Raw genomic sequence first — 14208 nt, forward strand, 5'->3', positions numbered from 1 at the left:
TAAACCTTGTCTTCTTTTTTGGGAACCAAACTGATTTCATGTTGAGTTCGGAGAATTGGCTGCAGTCCATGTGCATGTTTTATAAAAGAACGGTTAAAGCTCTGAATTACTGAGGGCTTTTTGAATTTGGACTAAAGCCCAATCAGACTTTTACTTCCTCTACATTATTATTTTTTGTCCCACAGCAGTTCATGACTGACAGCAACAATAGCTTCTGGGGTTCATTAGTGCTGCTTGTCAAGGATCTATACCTTGGTTGCATAAATGTAAGGTTATTAAACTGAACAAACCCCAAATGCAAAAAAAGTTTTACTGTTTTTTTTTGCAATCGTAGGACTCATTTTTAAAACCCCATTTTTAAACCTTGTTAGACAGCTGTCCTTACCAACTTTCAGCTTGGCGCAGCAAGTAATTAAACTGAAAGACTAACACCTGTTCAGCTACATCTAATTGCTTTTATAGCACTTAATATTTTTGCTGCTATTCTTAATACTTTTCTCAATTTGTAATATATGTGACCCTGGACCACAAAACCAGGCATAAGGTTAAATTTGACAAAACTGAGATTTATACATCATATGAAAGCTCAATAAATAAGCTTTCTATTGATATATGGTTTGTTAGGATAGGACAATATTTGGCCGAGATACATCTATTTGAAATCAGAAATCTGAGGATGCAAAAAAATCTAAAAGACTGAGAAAATCACCTTTAAAGTTGTCCAAATTAGGTTCTTAACAATGCATATTACTAATCAAAAATTACATTTTGATATGTTTACAGTAGGAATTTTACAAAAAAATCTTCATGGAACATGATCTTTACTTAATTTCTTAATGATTTTTGGCATAAAAGAAAAATCAAAAATTTTGACCCATGCAATGTATTTTTGGCTATTGCTACAAATATACCCCAGCGACTTAAGACTGGTTTTGTGGTCCAGGGTCACATATTTTTAACATGGTATTACTGTAGAAATGTATCAAATTGCTTTTTTTCAGTAACTAACTTAAGTTTAAAGGGATAGTTCACCAAACAAATGAGAATTCTGTCATTAATTACTCACCCTCGTGTTATTCCAAACCCGTAAGACCTTCATTCATCTTCGTAACACAAATTAAGATATTTTTGATTAAATCCGAGAGCTTTCTGACCCTGCATAGACAGCAACATAACTGCCCTGTTCATCAATGAATACTTTTTGTGTGCCAAGAAAACAAAAATAACTTTATTCAACAGTTTATTCTTTCCTTGTCAAGTTTTGTTTTCTCTACAACTATTTTAACGATGTCCTTACTGCCTTTCTAAGCCATCGGATTCCAACAAAAATATCTTACTTTTCTTAGTCTTCTGAAGATGAAGGAAGGTCTTACAGGTTTGGAACAATATGAGTGTAAGTAATTAATGACAGAATTTTCATTTTTGGTTGAAATATCCCTTAAAGTTTTCAGCACTGGTTGTGTTTGAGTAAGAGAAGTATTCATGTCATTAAAAAAAAAATATTTAGTCAATGAATGCATTTTGCCTCAAACAATGATAAATGATCCACAATTTAGCCCTCACTGACTGCTGTTTTGCTTACTGAGTTTTGAAAAGTGACCTAAATATTGAGAAATTCATCCTAGCAATTGTAAAAATCGGCACATAACCTGTCTAGCATGCCTCATCTCATCTTAAATCATGTGGTTGTTTGTTGAAGAGGTGTACTCTGTCTTTTCTAAGCGATCAGTTTTATGATTTTTTTGCTTGGCAGATGATAAACGTTGGACTCTTTTGACTGGGGCAGTAAGCAACTACATAGCAACGTGCTGAAAGCTAAAAGCCACTCAGCCACGTCCTGACAACCACCCACAAGACCCTAGAAAAGCTCTGAAAGGTTCTGTAAGCTCCACCAAAAGACAGAGGGTCTCCAGTATTGTGAGGTCATAGCTAAGGTGGGGCCCATAGAGAGGGAGAGGATCGTTAAGGGAGTCTCTGTTTTTCCCTCCGCTCATCGAGCGCCCATCGCTGCCAAGAACGTGTCTCAGGAATGGAGTTCTGCTTTTGTCCGCACTGTAACCTCTGGAACAGACAACAATGTCAAGACCGTCTGAGCTGCAAACAGTCCTAGTGCTGCTGATATCTTGAGATAACCAAGCGCCCTTTTGTTCAGAGTTTCTCAATATTGCAGTCTCATTTTTTCATAATTTTTTCCATTTTTTTGCAGTCTTTTGTTGTCTCTCTGATTGCATGGTGCTGGGTTTGTTTAGTGCTGCGCTACAGTTAGGAGCCATGTAATTCTTTCTTTTTTCATGTAAATCTTGTTTGTCATATGATGACTGAAATTGTTTAAAGACAGCTGTGGAGAGTGATTTGTTGTATTAAATAAATAATAACTTCAAATAAATAATCAAGCAGGCAAATACAATTAGAGACCACTATCATTTTTTTTTTATATTTGTTTGTTGATAAGTATGTTTTATTGTGTGTTAATAATGTGTGTGTTTGTATATACACTTTTAAAAATAAAGGTGCTTTAAAAGGTTCTTTACAGCAATTCCATAGAAGAACCATTTTTGGTTCCATAAAGAACTATTCAGTCAAGGGTTCTTTAAAAAACCATCTCTTTCTTGCCTCTTTATAATCTGAAGAACCTTCCTTCGCAACAAAGAACCTTTTGTGAAACAGAAAGGTACGTCAGATGTTAGAGACTCTTTATGGAACCATTTAGACAAAAAGGGTTCTTCTATGGCATTGTGAGGCACCTTTATTTTTAAGAGTATATATATATATATATATATATATATATATATATATATATATATATATATATATACATACATACAGCTAAAAATAGTTTTACTATTTAAAATAACTGCTTTTTATCTGAATATGTTTTAAACTGTAATTTATTCCTGATTTCAAAGCTGAATTTTTAGCAGCATTAATCCAGTCACATGATACTTCCAATATCATCAAAATCATTCTAATATTCTGATTTGCTGCTCAAATACATTTATTATTATATTGAAAACAGCTGAGTAGAATTTTAAACAGTTTGGAAGAACAGCTTTTATCTAAAATATAAAACTTTCGTTACATTATACAATTTAAAGCATCCTTGCTAAATTAAAGTATCAATTTCTATAATCCAAGGTTTTGAATGGTATAGTGTATAATGTTACAAAAGCTTTTTATTCCAGATAAATGCTGATCTTTGGATCTTTCTATCAAAGAATTCTGAAAAAATATATACTCCGCTGTTTTAAATATTGATAATAATAAAAATAAATGTATCTTGAACAGCAAATCATCAAATTAGAATGATTTCTGAAGGATCATGTGACACTGAACACTGGAACACAGGAATAAATTACATTTTAAATATATATTCAAATAGAAAACAGTTATTTTAAATAGCAAATTATTTCACAATATTACTGCTTTTGCTGTATTTTGGATCAAATAAATGCAGGCTTGGTGAGCAGAAGAGACTTCCTTAAAAAAATATTAAAAATCTTAGTGTTCAAAAACTTTTGCCTGGTAGTATATACATATAATTTATTTTTTTAAATAGATTTTTTTATATTTTTTATGATATATATTGTACATTTATAAATAAATGTACATTAAACTACACACATATACAGACAGACTGAACATATTACACATTTCCATTCAAATGCCCGGGGTCAATAAGATGTTTTTTTGTTTAAATTTTTTAAAGTATGCTCACCAAGGCTGTATTTATTTGATACAAATTTTGTAAAAACAGTAATAATGTGAAATATTATTACAATTTAAAAGAACAGTTGTTTTATAAATAATAATAATTCTAAAATGTAATTTATTCTTGTGATGCAAACTGAATTTTCATCATCATTACGTCTGTCTTTAGTATCTCATGATCCTTCAGAAATTATTGTAATATGCCAATTTGCAGCTCCTAATTTCTTAATTTTATATTAAAAACAGTTGTGCTGAAAAGTTTATTTGAAATAGAAAGATTTTGTAACATAAATGTCTTTACTCAGTTTAATTTAATTGTTGAAAAGTATTTTAAACAGAATTGTATAATATATAAGTAAAAAGTAATTAGTGTATTTATATTATAAAGTTTATACAGTGCACTTTATATAGAAGTATTTACACAGCCCTCATTGATTTGTAGTTTGTTTGCATTACGATGTGTTTTGAGACGTGCCATCAGTCTGCCTGTGTGATGCTGTATCAGTGAGGCAGCGGTGTGCACTCATCCCTGGAGCCAAACCGTCCCCTTTCAACCCCGCACAGTCAGCCTGTTTTACAGCTGGAATAATGGCACGGCCTGAACCTCTCCTCACAACGCATCAGATAAGAACAAGCTCCGAAAACAGACACAGAGTAAGTCGAGCATTCCTCTCGGCCCCACACAAGGAGCTCTTTGTGTGCCCTGCCATATTTGTGGCCCACGTCGGACAGCATTGCAGTGATGCCAGAGTGCAGGATGCATGCTGTTTATTAGATTGCAGAAGGCAGTGATCTCCTGCATCTAATTGGATCCTCTCAGGAAGGGGATTTGATTAAAGCCCACATATTCAGTCATTAATAGGAGTTTTCCCCCTGGGCAGGGAGGACCACCCACAAGGGACGCGCTAGAACGGTGTTCTGGCAAGCACCGGCAAAGCTGCCTTTCCCACAATCCCCCAAATAGGCCTCTAGCGAAATTTAAACACATTCATAAAAGACGGTGGTTGGAGAAGTATATGCATGAGGTGAACATTATCTTGGTCATTATTTACTGGTTAACTTATTAAAGGAACACTCCACTTTTTTTGGAAATAGGCTCATTCTCCAACTCCCCCTTCCTTGACTATTACGCCAGAATGTAAGTGTAGTTCCTAATCTTATCAGCCTAGAAACTCGCAGCTTTGCATTTCCACCGGTCTTAGTACACGATATAACTACAGAAGAGTCAAGTTTTAAATACAACAAATATGGAAACTCGTTGGTTATTTTTGAATGCGATGCTATTGGTCTAATAGGACTCAATGATCTATGCTAAGCTATGCTAAAAGTGATATCGCCAGAACAGGAGAACGGCTGAATGGATTTCAAAACGGTAAAACTCAACTTATTAACTCGGGAGGAGTTGGAGAATGAGCCTATTTCCAAAAAAAGTGGAGAGTTCCTTTAATTGACCATATTAGCAGCACTGAATGCCACTGAACTGATCGAAAACTTAGATATTTTGCTGATTATTGCTGCTGAAAATGGTCAATTATTGTCATGTCTTGGGCTGTACTAATTGGTCGGACCAGGAAAAACATTTGGAGTACTATAGACCGTCAAAAGTTATAACAAATCAAGGAGAAGAGTGCAAAAACTGTCTAAGGAACAAAAGGCCTTCGTGGATTTCCAAAGCAAGAATCTTGACAACATTTGTGTTTCTGGTCAGGTAGGTGAAATATTAGGCTAATATCTTAATTAATAGTGCTTTTACGTATCTTTACCACCTATTAACTTTAGTTTGTCAAAATATTGCGCCCTTTCCTACTTACCGAAGTCCTTCTCTATATGATTTAGCTTTCACACATTTTTTTTTTGTGGTTAAAACAGCATAAATTAGCAGTACAACGTATTCAGTAGTACATTAACTGTGCAATCCATGCTGTTGTTTACATCCAAGTATCGCCAATGTGGCCACAAATCCGGTTAACTGACCAAAATGTGAGGTAAGTGCAAACCTTCTATTGTATTCACTTGTCTTACATTTCCTAACAACAAAGGAGCAATTTCTGTGCCAGTTTATTGTGTTCATAACGGCTTTAAAGCCTGGAATTGTGTGAGCTTCAGTAAAGCCCAGCTTTTCTCTCTAGCCATTTACTTTTATGAATTTAGCAGACACTTTCATCTAGGTATATCGATTTCTCGAATTTAAACTCATTTTTATGAAAGGATATCAATTCTTAAATCCCAAGAATTGATTCGTCTAGCCTGTTTTCAGATAATCCCGTCCAATAAATCGCAATATGTTTTGTGCTTTGTTACTTTTGATATGAAACAAAGTCTCAGACTTTAAATTCTGTCCATTTTATTCCAGTGTTCAAATATAAATGCCGTTTTGGCGCTGTTTAATGTGGCGTGACAGATTGCTGTAGCGCCTCAGTTCAAGAGAAGAGGCATAACTGATCGTCTCCTATGCTTTAATACCAGTTTCAGCACGAAGTAAACATGAATAAACATCCGAAGGTAGGTTAAAAGAAAGAGTACAACTTACCAGAATCCGTATCTTGTCTCATGTAATCGCTCAATCAGTGTTTCAACTGCAGAAAGACGTCAATATTACAGCTTGTCAACAATATCAGGTAAGGTCACATCTCAGAAAAAAAAACATATTAGTGACCATACGCACTTTAGTCAGCCAGAAAAGTTAACTCTAGAGAGGAGTATTTTGCTAAATATATGTACCATATATATTTTAAATGTTATTATTTAAAAAACAAATTGGAGTAGAAATATGATTATGCAATGGTAAAGTTAACTTTATTATTATAGAAACTCCATTAAGTGTAATTTAAGTGTTTGTATACAAATCAGTTAAACCTTCAATATTATAGTAATAAGCTGACTCTGATGTATATTTTACTGCATTAGTAATTTGTACTGTACCTGATATATATCCAAAATAATCAATATCAAGAAACAAAAGCAGGCCTACTGTATAGTGTTTTAAAATAGGTTCAGATTTGAAAAGTTGTGTAGTGTATTCCAGCCTTACCATTTCAAACATTCTTAAGTTGATGTTAGATTTAAAACTGGAAAACCATTTTGTTGTTTTCTTGTTTGGAAGAGGGTTAGCATTTACCAGTGGGACAGTGACAGTTCATGACCTGGTCCTTCACTTGCTGTTTTGGTACATGATGTTATAATGATTGTAACATTTGTTTCAGACTGCATGTCTTGAGCTGCTCAACATGAAGCAACATCTTTGTTTTCCCAATGGAGACTTTCTATCAACAGAAATGGTAATACTTACTGTATCAGTCCACAGAAGGGAGTAACATAGACGCACATCTTAACTATGACTACACAACATTCCTATGCCATTGACTGTTACTTGTTAGCGAAACTATTGCACCCACCCTGTAGTGTCTGTTTTCTGTCAGAACGATGAAAGCATAGTCAGCGGACTTCCAAACAATTGGTTTTCAATGAATTTGTTTGCTTAGCAGGAAAAATGTAGAGCAAATAGTGATTTAAAAGCAACTTAATAGTGATTTAAATGGATTGTCATTGTGCCATCTCAAGCTCAATTTAATATGTTTACATATACCTTGTAGAATCTGCAAAATGTTAATTAGTTTACCAAAATAAGAAGAATTATACAAAATGCATGTTGTTTTTTATTTAGCACTGACCTGAAGAAGATATTTCACAAAAAAGATGTTAACATTTAGTCCACAAGAGAAAATAATAGTTGAATTTATAAAAAATGACCCTGGTCAAAAGTTTACATACACTCAATTCTTAATACTGTGCTGTTACCTGAATGATCCACAGCTCAGCTGTGTTTTTTCTTTTGTTTGTTTGTTTAGTGATAGTTGTTCATGAGTCCCTTGTTTGTCCTGATCAGTTAAACTGCCTGCTGTTCTTCAGAAAAGTCCTTCAAGTCCCACAAATTCTTTGGTTTTTCAGCATTTTGTGTATTTGAACTTTTTCCAACAATGACTGTATGATTTTGAGATTCATCTTTTCACACCGAGGACAACTGAGGGACTCATATGCAACTATTACAGAAGGTTCAAATGCTCACTGATGCTCCAGAAGGAAAAACGACGCATAAAGAGCCAGGGGTGAAAACTTTTGAAATTTGACGATTAGGGTAAATTGTTTAAAACTTATTTTGTCTCCTGGGGAACATGTAAGTAGCTTCTGTAGCGAAGGGCAGTACTAAATAAAGGAAAATCAAATATATATGATATTTAAATAAGAAAAATGTACACATCATCATTCTGTTCAAAAGTTTTCACCCCCCAGCTCTTAATGCATTGTTTTTTCTTGTTGAAGCATCAGTGAGCGTTTGAAACTTCTGTAATAACACATTATTAAGAATCAAGTGTATGTAAACATTTGAACAGGGTCATTTTAATAAATTCAACTACTATTTTTTTGCGCTATATCTTTTGCGTTTACTATATGTAAAACTTTTATGTGAAATATCTTATTCAGATCTGTACTAAATAAAAAGTAGCATGCATTTTGTGTGATCCATCTTATATTGGTTAAATGTGACCCTGGACCACAAAACCAGTCGTAAGTGTAAATTTGTCGAAATTGAGATTCTTGCGTCATCTGAAAGCTGAGGAAATAACCTTTCCATTGATATATTGTTTGTTAAAATAGGACAATGTTTGTCTGAGATACAACTATTTGAAAATCTGGAATCTGAGGGTGCAAAAAAATCGAAATATTGAGAAAATCGCCTTAAAAGTTGTCCAAATGAAGTTCTTAGCAATGCATATTACTAATTTTTGGCATAAAAGAAAAATCGATAATTTTGACCCATACAATGTATTTTTGGCTATTGCTACAAATATACCCGTGCTACTTAAGACTGGTTTTGTGGTCCAGGGTCACAAATAATTAACAATAATGTCTCCTGCTGGAAAAATTAGTCTAAATAACGGAATAATAGATGCATTTACTCGTCTTTGAAAAGGTCAAACACTGAAAGTGTGTGGGGGGAAAAAATACAGGTTATTTCCCAAGCTATCCTCCTTATAAAACAATATGAAAATAGAAAACACATATTAAGCTATTTTTCATTAAGGGCACAAAACACACTCTGCTCACTGAATCACAGTCTCTGTGTTCATATTTTGCTTTCTGGATTTGTACTTTCTTCTGAAAAACAAAGCTTCATAGCCTTTATTTAGAGTAAACACCCTTATTTAACTGGATGTGGATGAAAGTGAAGCCATGTGGAATATAAGTATGTTGAATATGAATTTAACTTATTTTCCACTGGAAATTCCTTGAAAATGAAAAAAAAAAATCAAAGTTTTGTTTGCTGAGTGATCGACATCCAAGCACACAATAATGAAGTATGGAACAGACTGTACTTCCATGCCATACAGCTTTATTTTTGTTTGTGTCGCATTAAATATTCCATCTGCTCTGACTAGATGAAACCTCTCAGATGAGTGTCGCGTTCAGGGTGGAACATAAAGTTCTGTCATCGCCAACAGAATTCTTCCTAGAATGAATGGCAGACGGCAAACCTTCAAAGACATTTTGAAGTCTTCGCAAATGATTTTTCTCCATTGTGCTGAAAGAATCCCAAAGCAGGGGATTCTGCATTGTGAGCATAATCCAAATGTGGACATCATTATTGTTTATGGCAAGCAGGGGGAAAATTAAATCATTTTGTTGAAAGATTCCTCGCCAAGTGATGCATAACGTTTTGGCAGTGAATGCAGCAGCGCTTACTGCTGGAACGCAGCCAGAGTTTGCACAAATAACCGCGTGATTACATGCAATGAACACAGTCTTATAGCCATGTTTGACCCCTGATTGTTAAATATTATCCGCTTCTCGTGCAAGTCCATCCTGTGTATTGTTTAAAGAGAAGTTGTTAAGTACGAACCTCCGGTTTGCAAGGGAAGTGTTGTCATATTTATGTACACTATAGTGAGCTTGCCTCATCATTATGCTCATAATCTCCCTTAATGGCTCTTCTGTAAAATGGCTGTATGTTTAGGACAATTAAAAAGAAGCAGACGGGGGTGAGCGATGAGCCAAAGCAGCATTTTTTTGCTTTTGCTTTCTCTTTGTGCTGTTGGCAGGCATACCCGCCAGTGAGTTTTACTTTGCCAGATAGAACTGATTAATGAGCAATACTGTAAGTGAGTGAAGTCATCTGTTTATGCGCATTTGTGTGCGTATGAGACAGTTTGTGGTTGTAATCTGCTGTAAAGTATGTCAGAGATGTCATAGCACCTCTGCTTCAGGGAAAGCAAATAAACCGTGGAGGCAGACCTTGGCAGTTTCTTCTTCCCTGGAAAGCTTTTAGCCTGCGGCCTGCTTTTTCATGGAGTGATTCCAGAGAAGCAGAGAATCTAATGTGTTTTTCCGTAACATTTCCCATTAGGTGAATCATCCCTGCTGGGACTTCCTCATCTAAAAGCCCCCCATTGAGAAATAAAAATAGTTATTTCTACATGCTATTTTCCACATTTAATTGTTTGATTTAAAAAATAAAAAAATGTTTGCCTTGTTATTATACTACCATCAAATTTACAGTGGGGTCCAAAATATGACACCGTTTTGAAAATCATGTCAGCTCATTAAAATGCTGCTGTCATTAAAATCAAAAGGGGGATACAACAAATAAATGTTTGTACTGAAAACATAACTAAGAAATGATAATACAATAAATATAAAATAATGCTGTTTTTTTTTTTACTGTTTAAAATTTGAAATATGTCAATTTCTAATTTTCACTAAAAAAAAAAAAAAAAATCGAAATTTATCGTTTTCACTAGTACTGCTATCATTAATGCAAAACGGGGGACACAACCAAGAAATGTGAATAAAATAAAATAAAATACAAACCAAAATAAAATAAAATACAAAATAAAATGATGATTTGTACTAAAACCTTTTGTTTAAAAAAAATTTGAATTTATAATTTTCACTTGTGTTGCTGTCATTAACGTAAAATGGGGGACATAACAAAAAAAACATTATAATAAAATAAAATATAAAATAAAAATAATGCTGTATTTGTATTGTTTAAGTTTTTAAATATGTGAATTTTGACTAATACTGCTATCATTAATGCAAAACAGGGGACACAACCAAGAAATGTAAATAAAATAAAATCTAAAATAAAAAAAAATAAAAAAAATAAAATAAAATGACGATTTGCACTAAAAAGTTTAGTTTAAAAAAAAAATCTGAATTTATCATTTTCACTAGTGTTGCTGTCATTAACATAAAATAGGGGACCTAACCAAAAATAAAAATAAAAAATAAAATAAAAATAATGCTGTATTTGTTTTGTTTAAATTTTTAAATATGTGAATTTTCACTAGTGCTGCTATCATTAATGCAAGACAGGGGACACAACCAAGAAATGTTACTAAAATAAAACAAAATGATGATTTGTACTAAAACAGTTTGTTTAAAAATTTAAAAATCATTAATGCAAGACACAACCAACAAATTATAAAAATAATATAAAATAAAAATGTTCACTAGTGCTGCCATCTTTAATGCAAAACAGGTAGCACACAACCAATTACATTAAATTAAATTAACAATTTGTAAAACGTTTTTAAAACCTTTTTTAAAAAAAATTTAAATAAAAAAAATCTGAATTTCTCATTTTCACTAATGTAGCTGTCATTAATGCAAAATGAGAGACACAACCAAGAATTGAATGTTTTGTTTGCCTTATTATACTGCATTCCACTTTACAGTGGTGTCCAAAAGAATGAATCCACTTCGAAAATAATGTTAGCTGCTGTCATTAAAACAAAAGGGGGGTGCAATAAATATTAACAAATAAAATCAAAATATTAAATTCAATTTTAATTTTCCATTTGCTAAAAATGAGAAAAATGTGACTTTCTCTCTTTCACTAGTGCTTTCAGACTTCCTCGGTATACTTTAATACATTGTTTGTTCCTCCATCTGCATCGAATAGTGTGTCTGGATCATTAATTGCTGTTTACAAAGTGTCCAGCAATGAAACATCGAAGTAGAACCAGGAGGAGCAGAGCACGAAAAACATGAGAGAAACGAAAAAGACCATTTGGGGGTTTAATCCAGACAGCGATGTGCCTTCTGACAGCTATAGAAGAGCAAAGGGACAGTGCCGGCTGGTGTTATCCTTTAGCAGGCATCTGGATTCAGTTGCTCTACCGGCTGGGCTTCGTCCACCTCAGGCGGTGCTCACCAAACAAACATCTCCCCTTTGATTAGAACCAAACTCGCACACACATGCTAATTTCATGTGTGCTTGTCAGAATCGCAGGTTTAACAAAGGTTACATCAGGAGTTGATGGATTTCTTTCTAAGTGGGACTTTTATCCGTTAGTTAATGAAACTTCTGGCTACATGAAACTAGAGTTCAACCTCAGCTCTGTGGTTGCTGGATGCTAAAAGGACGTGAGGAGAGAGCTGTTAGCGTAACCTTGAGCACGTCTGAACATGATGGATGGAGTGACAATGTAGATGCAGTATACGGTATATGAATAATCTTGCCCAGTCAGATGTACCTGAACTGAATGTGCTATTATTAGAAGATTACTCAGAGTCATTGTATTAATTTCACAGATAGCTGCCTTTCTGACAAAGCTCCTATTTTTGATAGATGGCGGTGTGTAAACAGGTCTATTAAAGAAAATCGTTTGCCAAAGCTCCTGTTTGTCAGCAAGAGCGCATTAGAGGAGCGAAACAAGATCCTTTTAAGCACGCAATGACAGTAAATGAGAGCTTGACTTGAATGAGTCATAATTTTCCCTCCAGTTGTACTGAGTGTTAGCTTCTAAGCAAATGCTTTGTCAGAGAAGGGACAGAGAGTTACTATGAGGTTGCTAAAGTGTTGCCAGGGAGTAAAACTGCCATTCATTTATTCCATAGGGAAAGAGATTTTGAACAATATCTGATTAACCTTTAAAGACCAGCCTGCTGTAAGCTCAAATGTTGTTAATCAGTGGCATATGCTTTTGCTAAAGCCATCATTTCACATTCTTTCAACATATGTTTTAAAAAAGGATGTAACGTTATTATAAATATCGTGGTATCGTGATAATATCATTGTCGTCACATGATGATATGAAACGATAGGTGTTCCAGGCAAAAAGTGTATATTTTTAAATATATTTAAACTTCTTATTCTAACACAAGGTCTTTAAAGATGTGTTTTGGGCCATTATGATTTGATACAGTTTCTGTCAAACGAACTAAACCCGATAGGACAATATGGCTTAATTCCTTCGTCAAGTCTGTTTTCGCTGCACATTTCAAAGCGAAGCGCATTGTTTGTTCAGGTGCTCAGCTCATGATCCGGTGTTTTCCACACCTCAGAACGGCTCAGTTCACAGTGAATGCAGATAACTTGAGTTTAGCGCACGTTTGTGTCAGATGATTACAGTATTACACTAGATTTGTAGTGAGACACATTTTTGTAAGCCTGTTTTCACTGAAGCTGGAGTTTTCCGTCAAAATAAAAGCTCTACTGGTGTCTCGTCAAAATATAAAGCTTAAAACTGTAGTATGAATTGCTGACAGCTAGCGGTTTAAATGGGTAATGTTATTGCAGTCCAAATTCAAAAAATCTCTTTCAAGTGTAGAAATAAGGAAAGAAGTATTGTAACTTTCCTACTGTTGTGTACAGCAAAAATAATATACCCATAAAATATTTATTTTCATTTATTTTTTACAGTCCAATTTTTTAAACAATTTATGGCTATTAATGTTATAGGAATGGCAATAATATTAAAGTTCTTGTTATTATTATTATATTCTGATTAGTTTGGCTTCCTAAAACACCAGTGTGAATGTAATTTAGACTGAGACAGACTCAATTCAGTGACTTTTTTCTATGTTTTCTTAGTTAAAAACATGGGTTGGAGCTCTTATTTTTTTAAATAATAATTTACTTTAAAAATAACTTTAAAATGTACAAAATGTTTTTTCCCCCTAAGTCTTAATTTATCTTTATATATATATATATATACCAAATATGGTATCGTCGACTTCATATCAAGATTGTATCATATTGTGAGTTTTTGATATTGTTACATCCCTACTTTTAAATTTTGGTAACAGCAGAATTCCTGGTGAAAAGCTACATTACCCATGATGTTGTGCAGAAAATTCAACCAATCAGAGAGTAACAGTGAGCAAACAGCACCACATGAGTGCTGAGCCCTGCCCACTTCCATGAAGCACAGCAAATTAAAGTACGGTACAGTACAGTAGTACAACAGTGAACTGCGGTCAACTGAGATGTTGTCAGGCCGTGAAATCTAATTTACCTGTCCTGTCAGCCGTTATACTGTGCTCCTAACATGCGTGCTTCAATTGCACTCAGAAATGCAGCGGCATGCACTGTAGCCTGTATCCTTTCATATTAAAAGCACAAATGAAACTACGGGCATGCGTGGCAGATCCGCGTCACATTCAGCAGTGGCAGCTCTTAAAGTAATAGCAGCCACATAAGCTAATAACTGAGCT

The sequence above is a fragment of the Garra rufa genome, chromosome 1 (genome assembly GCF_049309525.1).
Source record: "Garra rufa chromosome 1, GarRuf1.0, whole genome shotgun sequence".
In the NCBI taxonomy this organism is placed as follows: domain Eukaryota; kingdom Metazoa; phylum Chordata; class Actinopteri; order Cypriniformes; family Cyprinidae; genus Garra; species Garra rufa.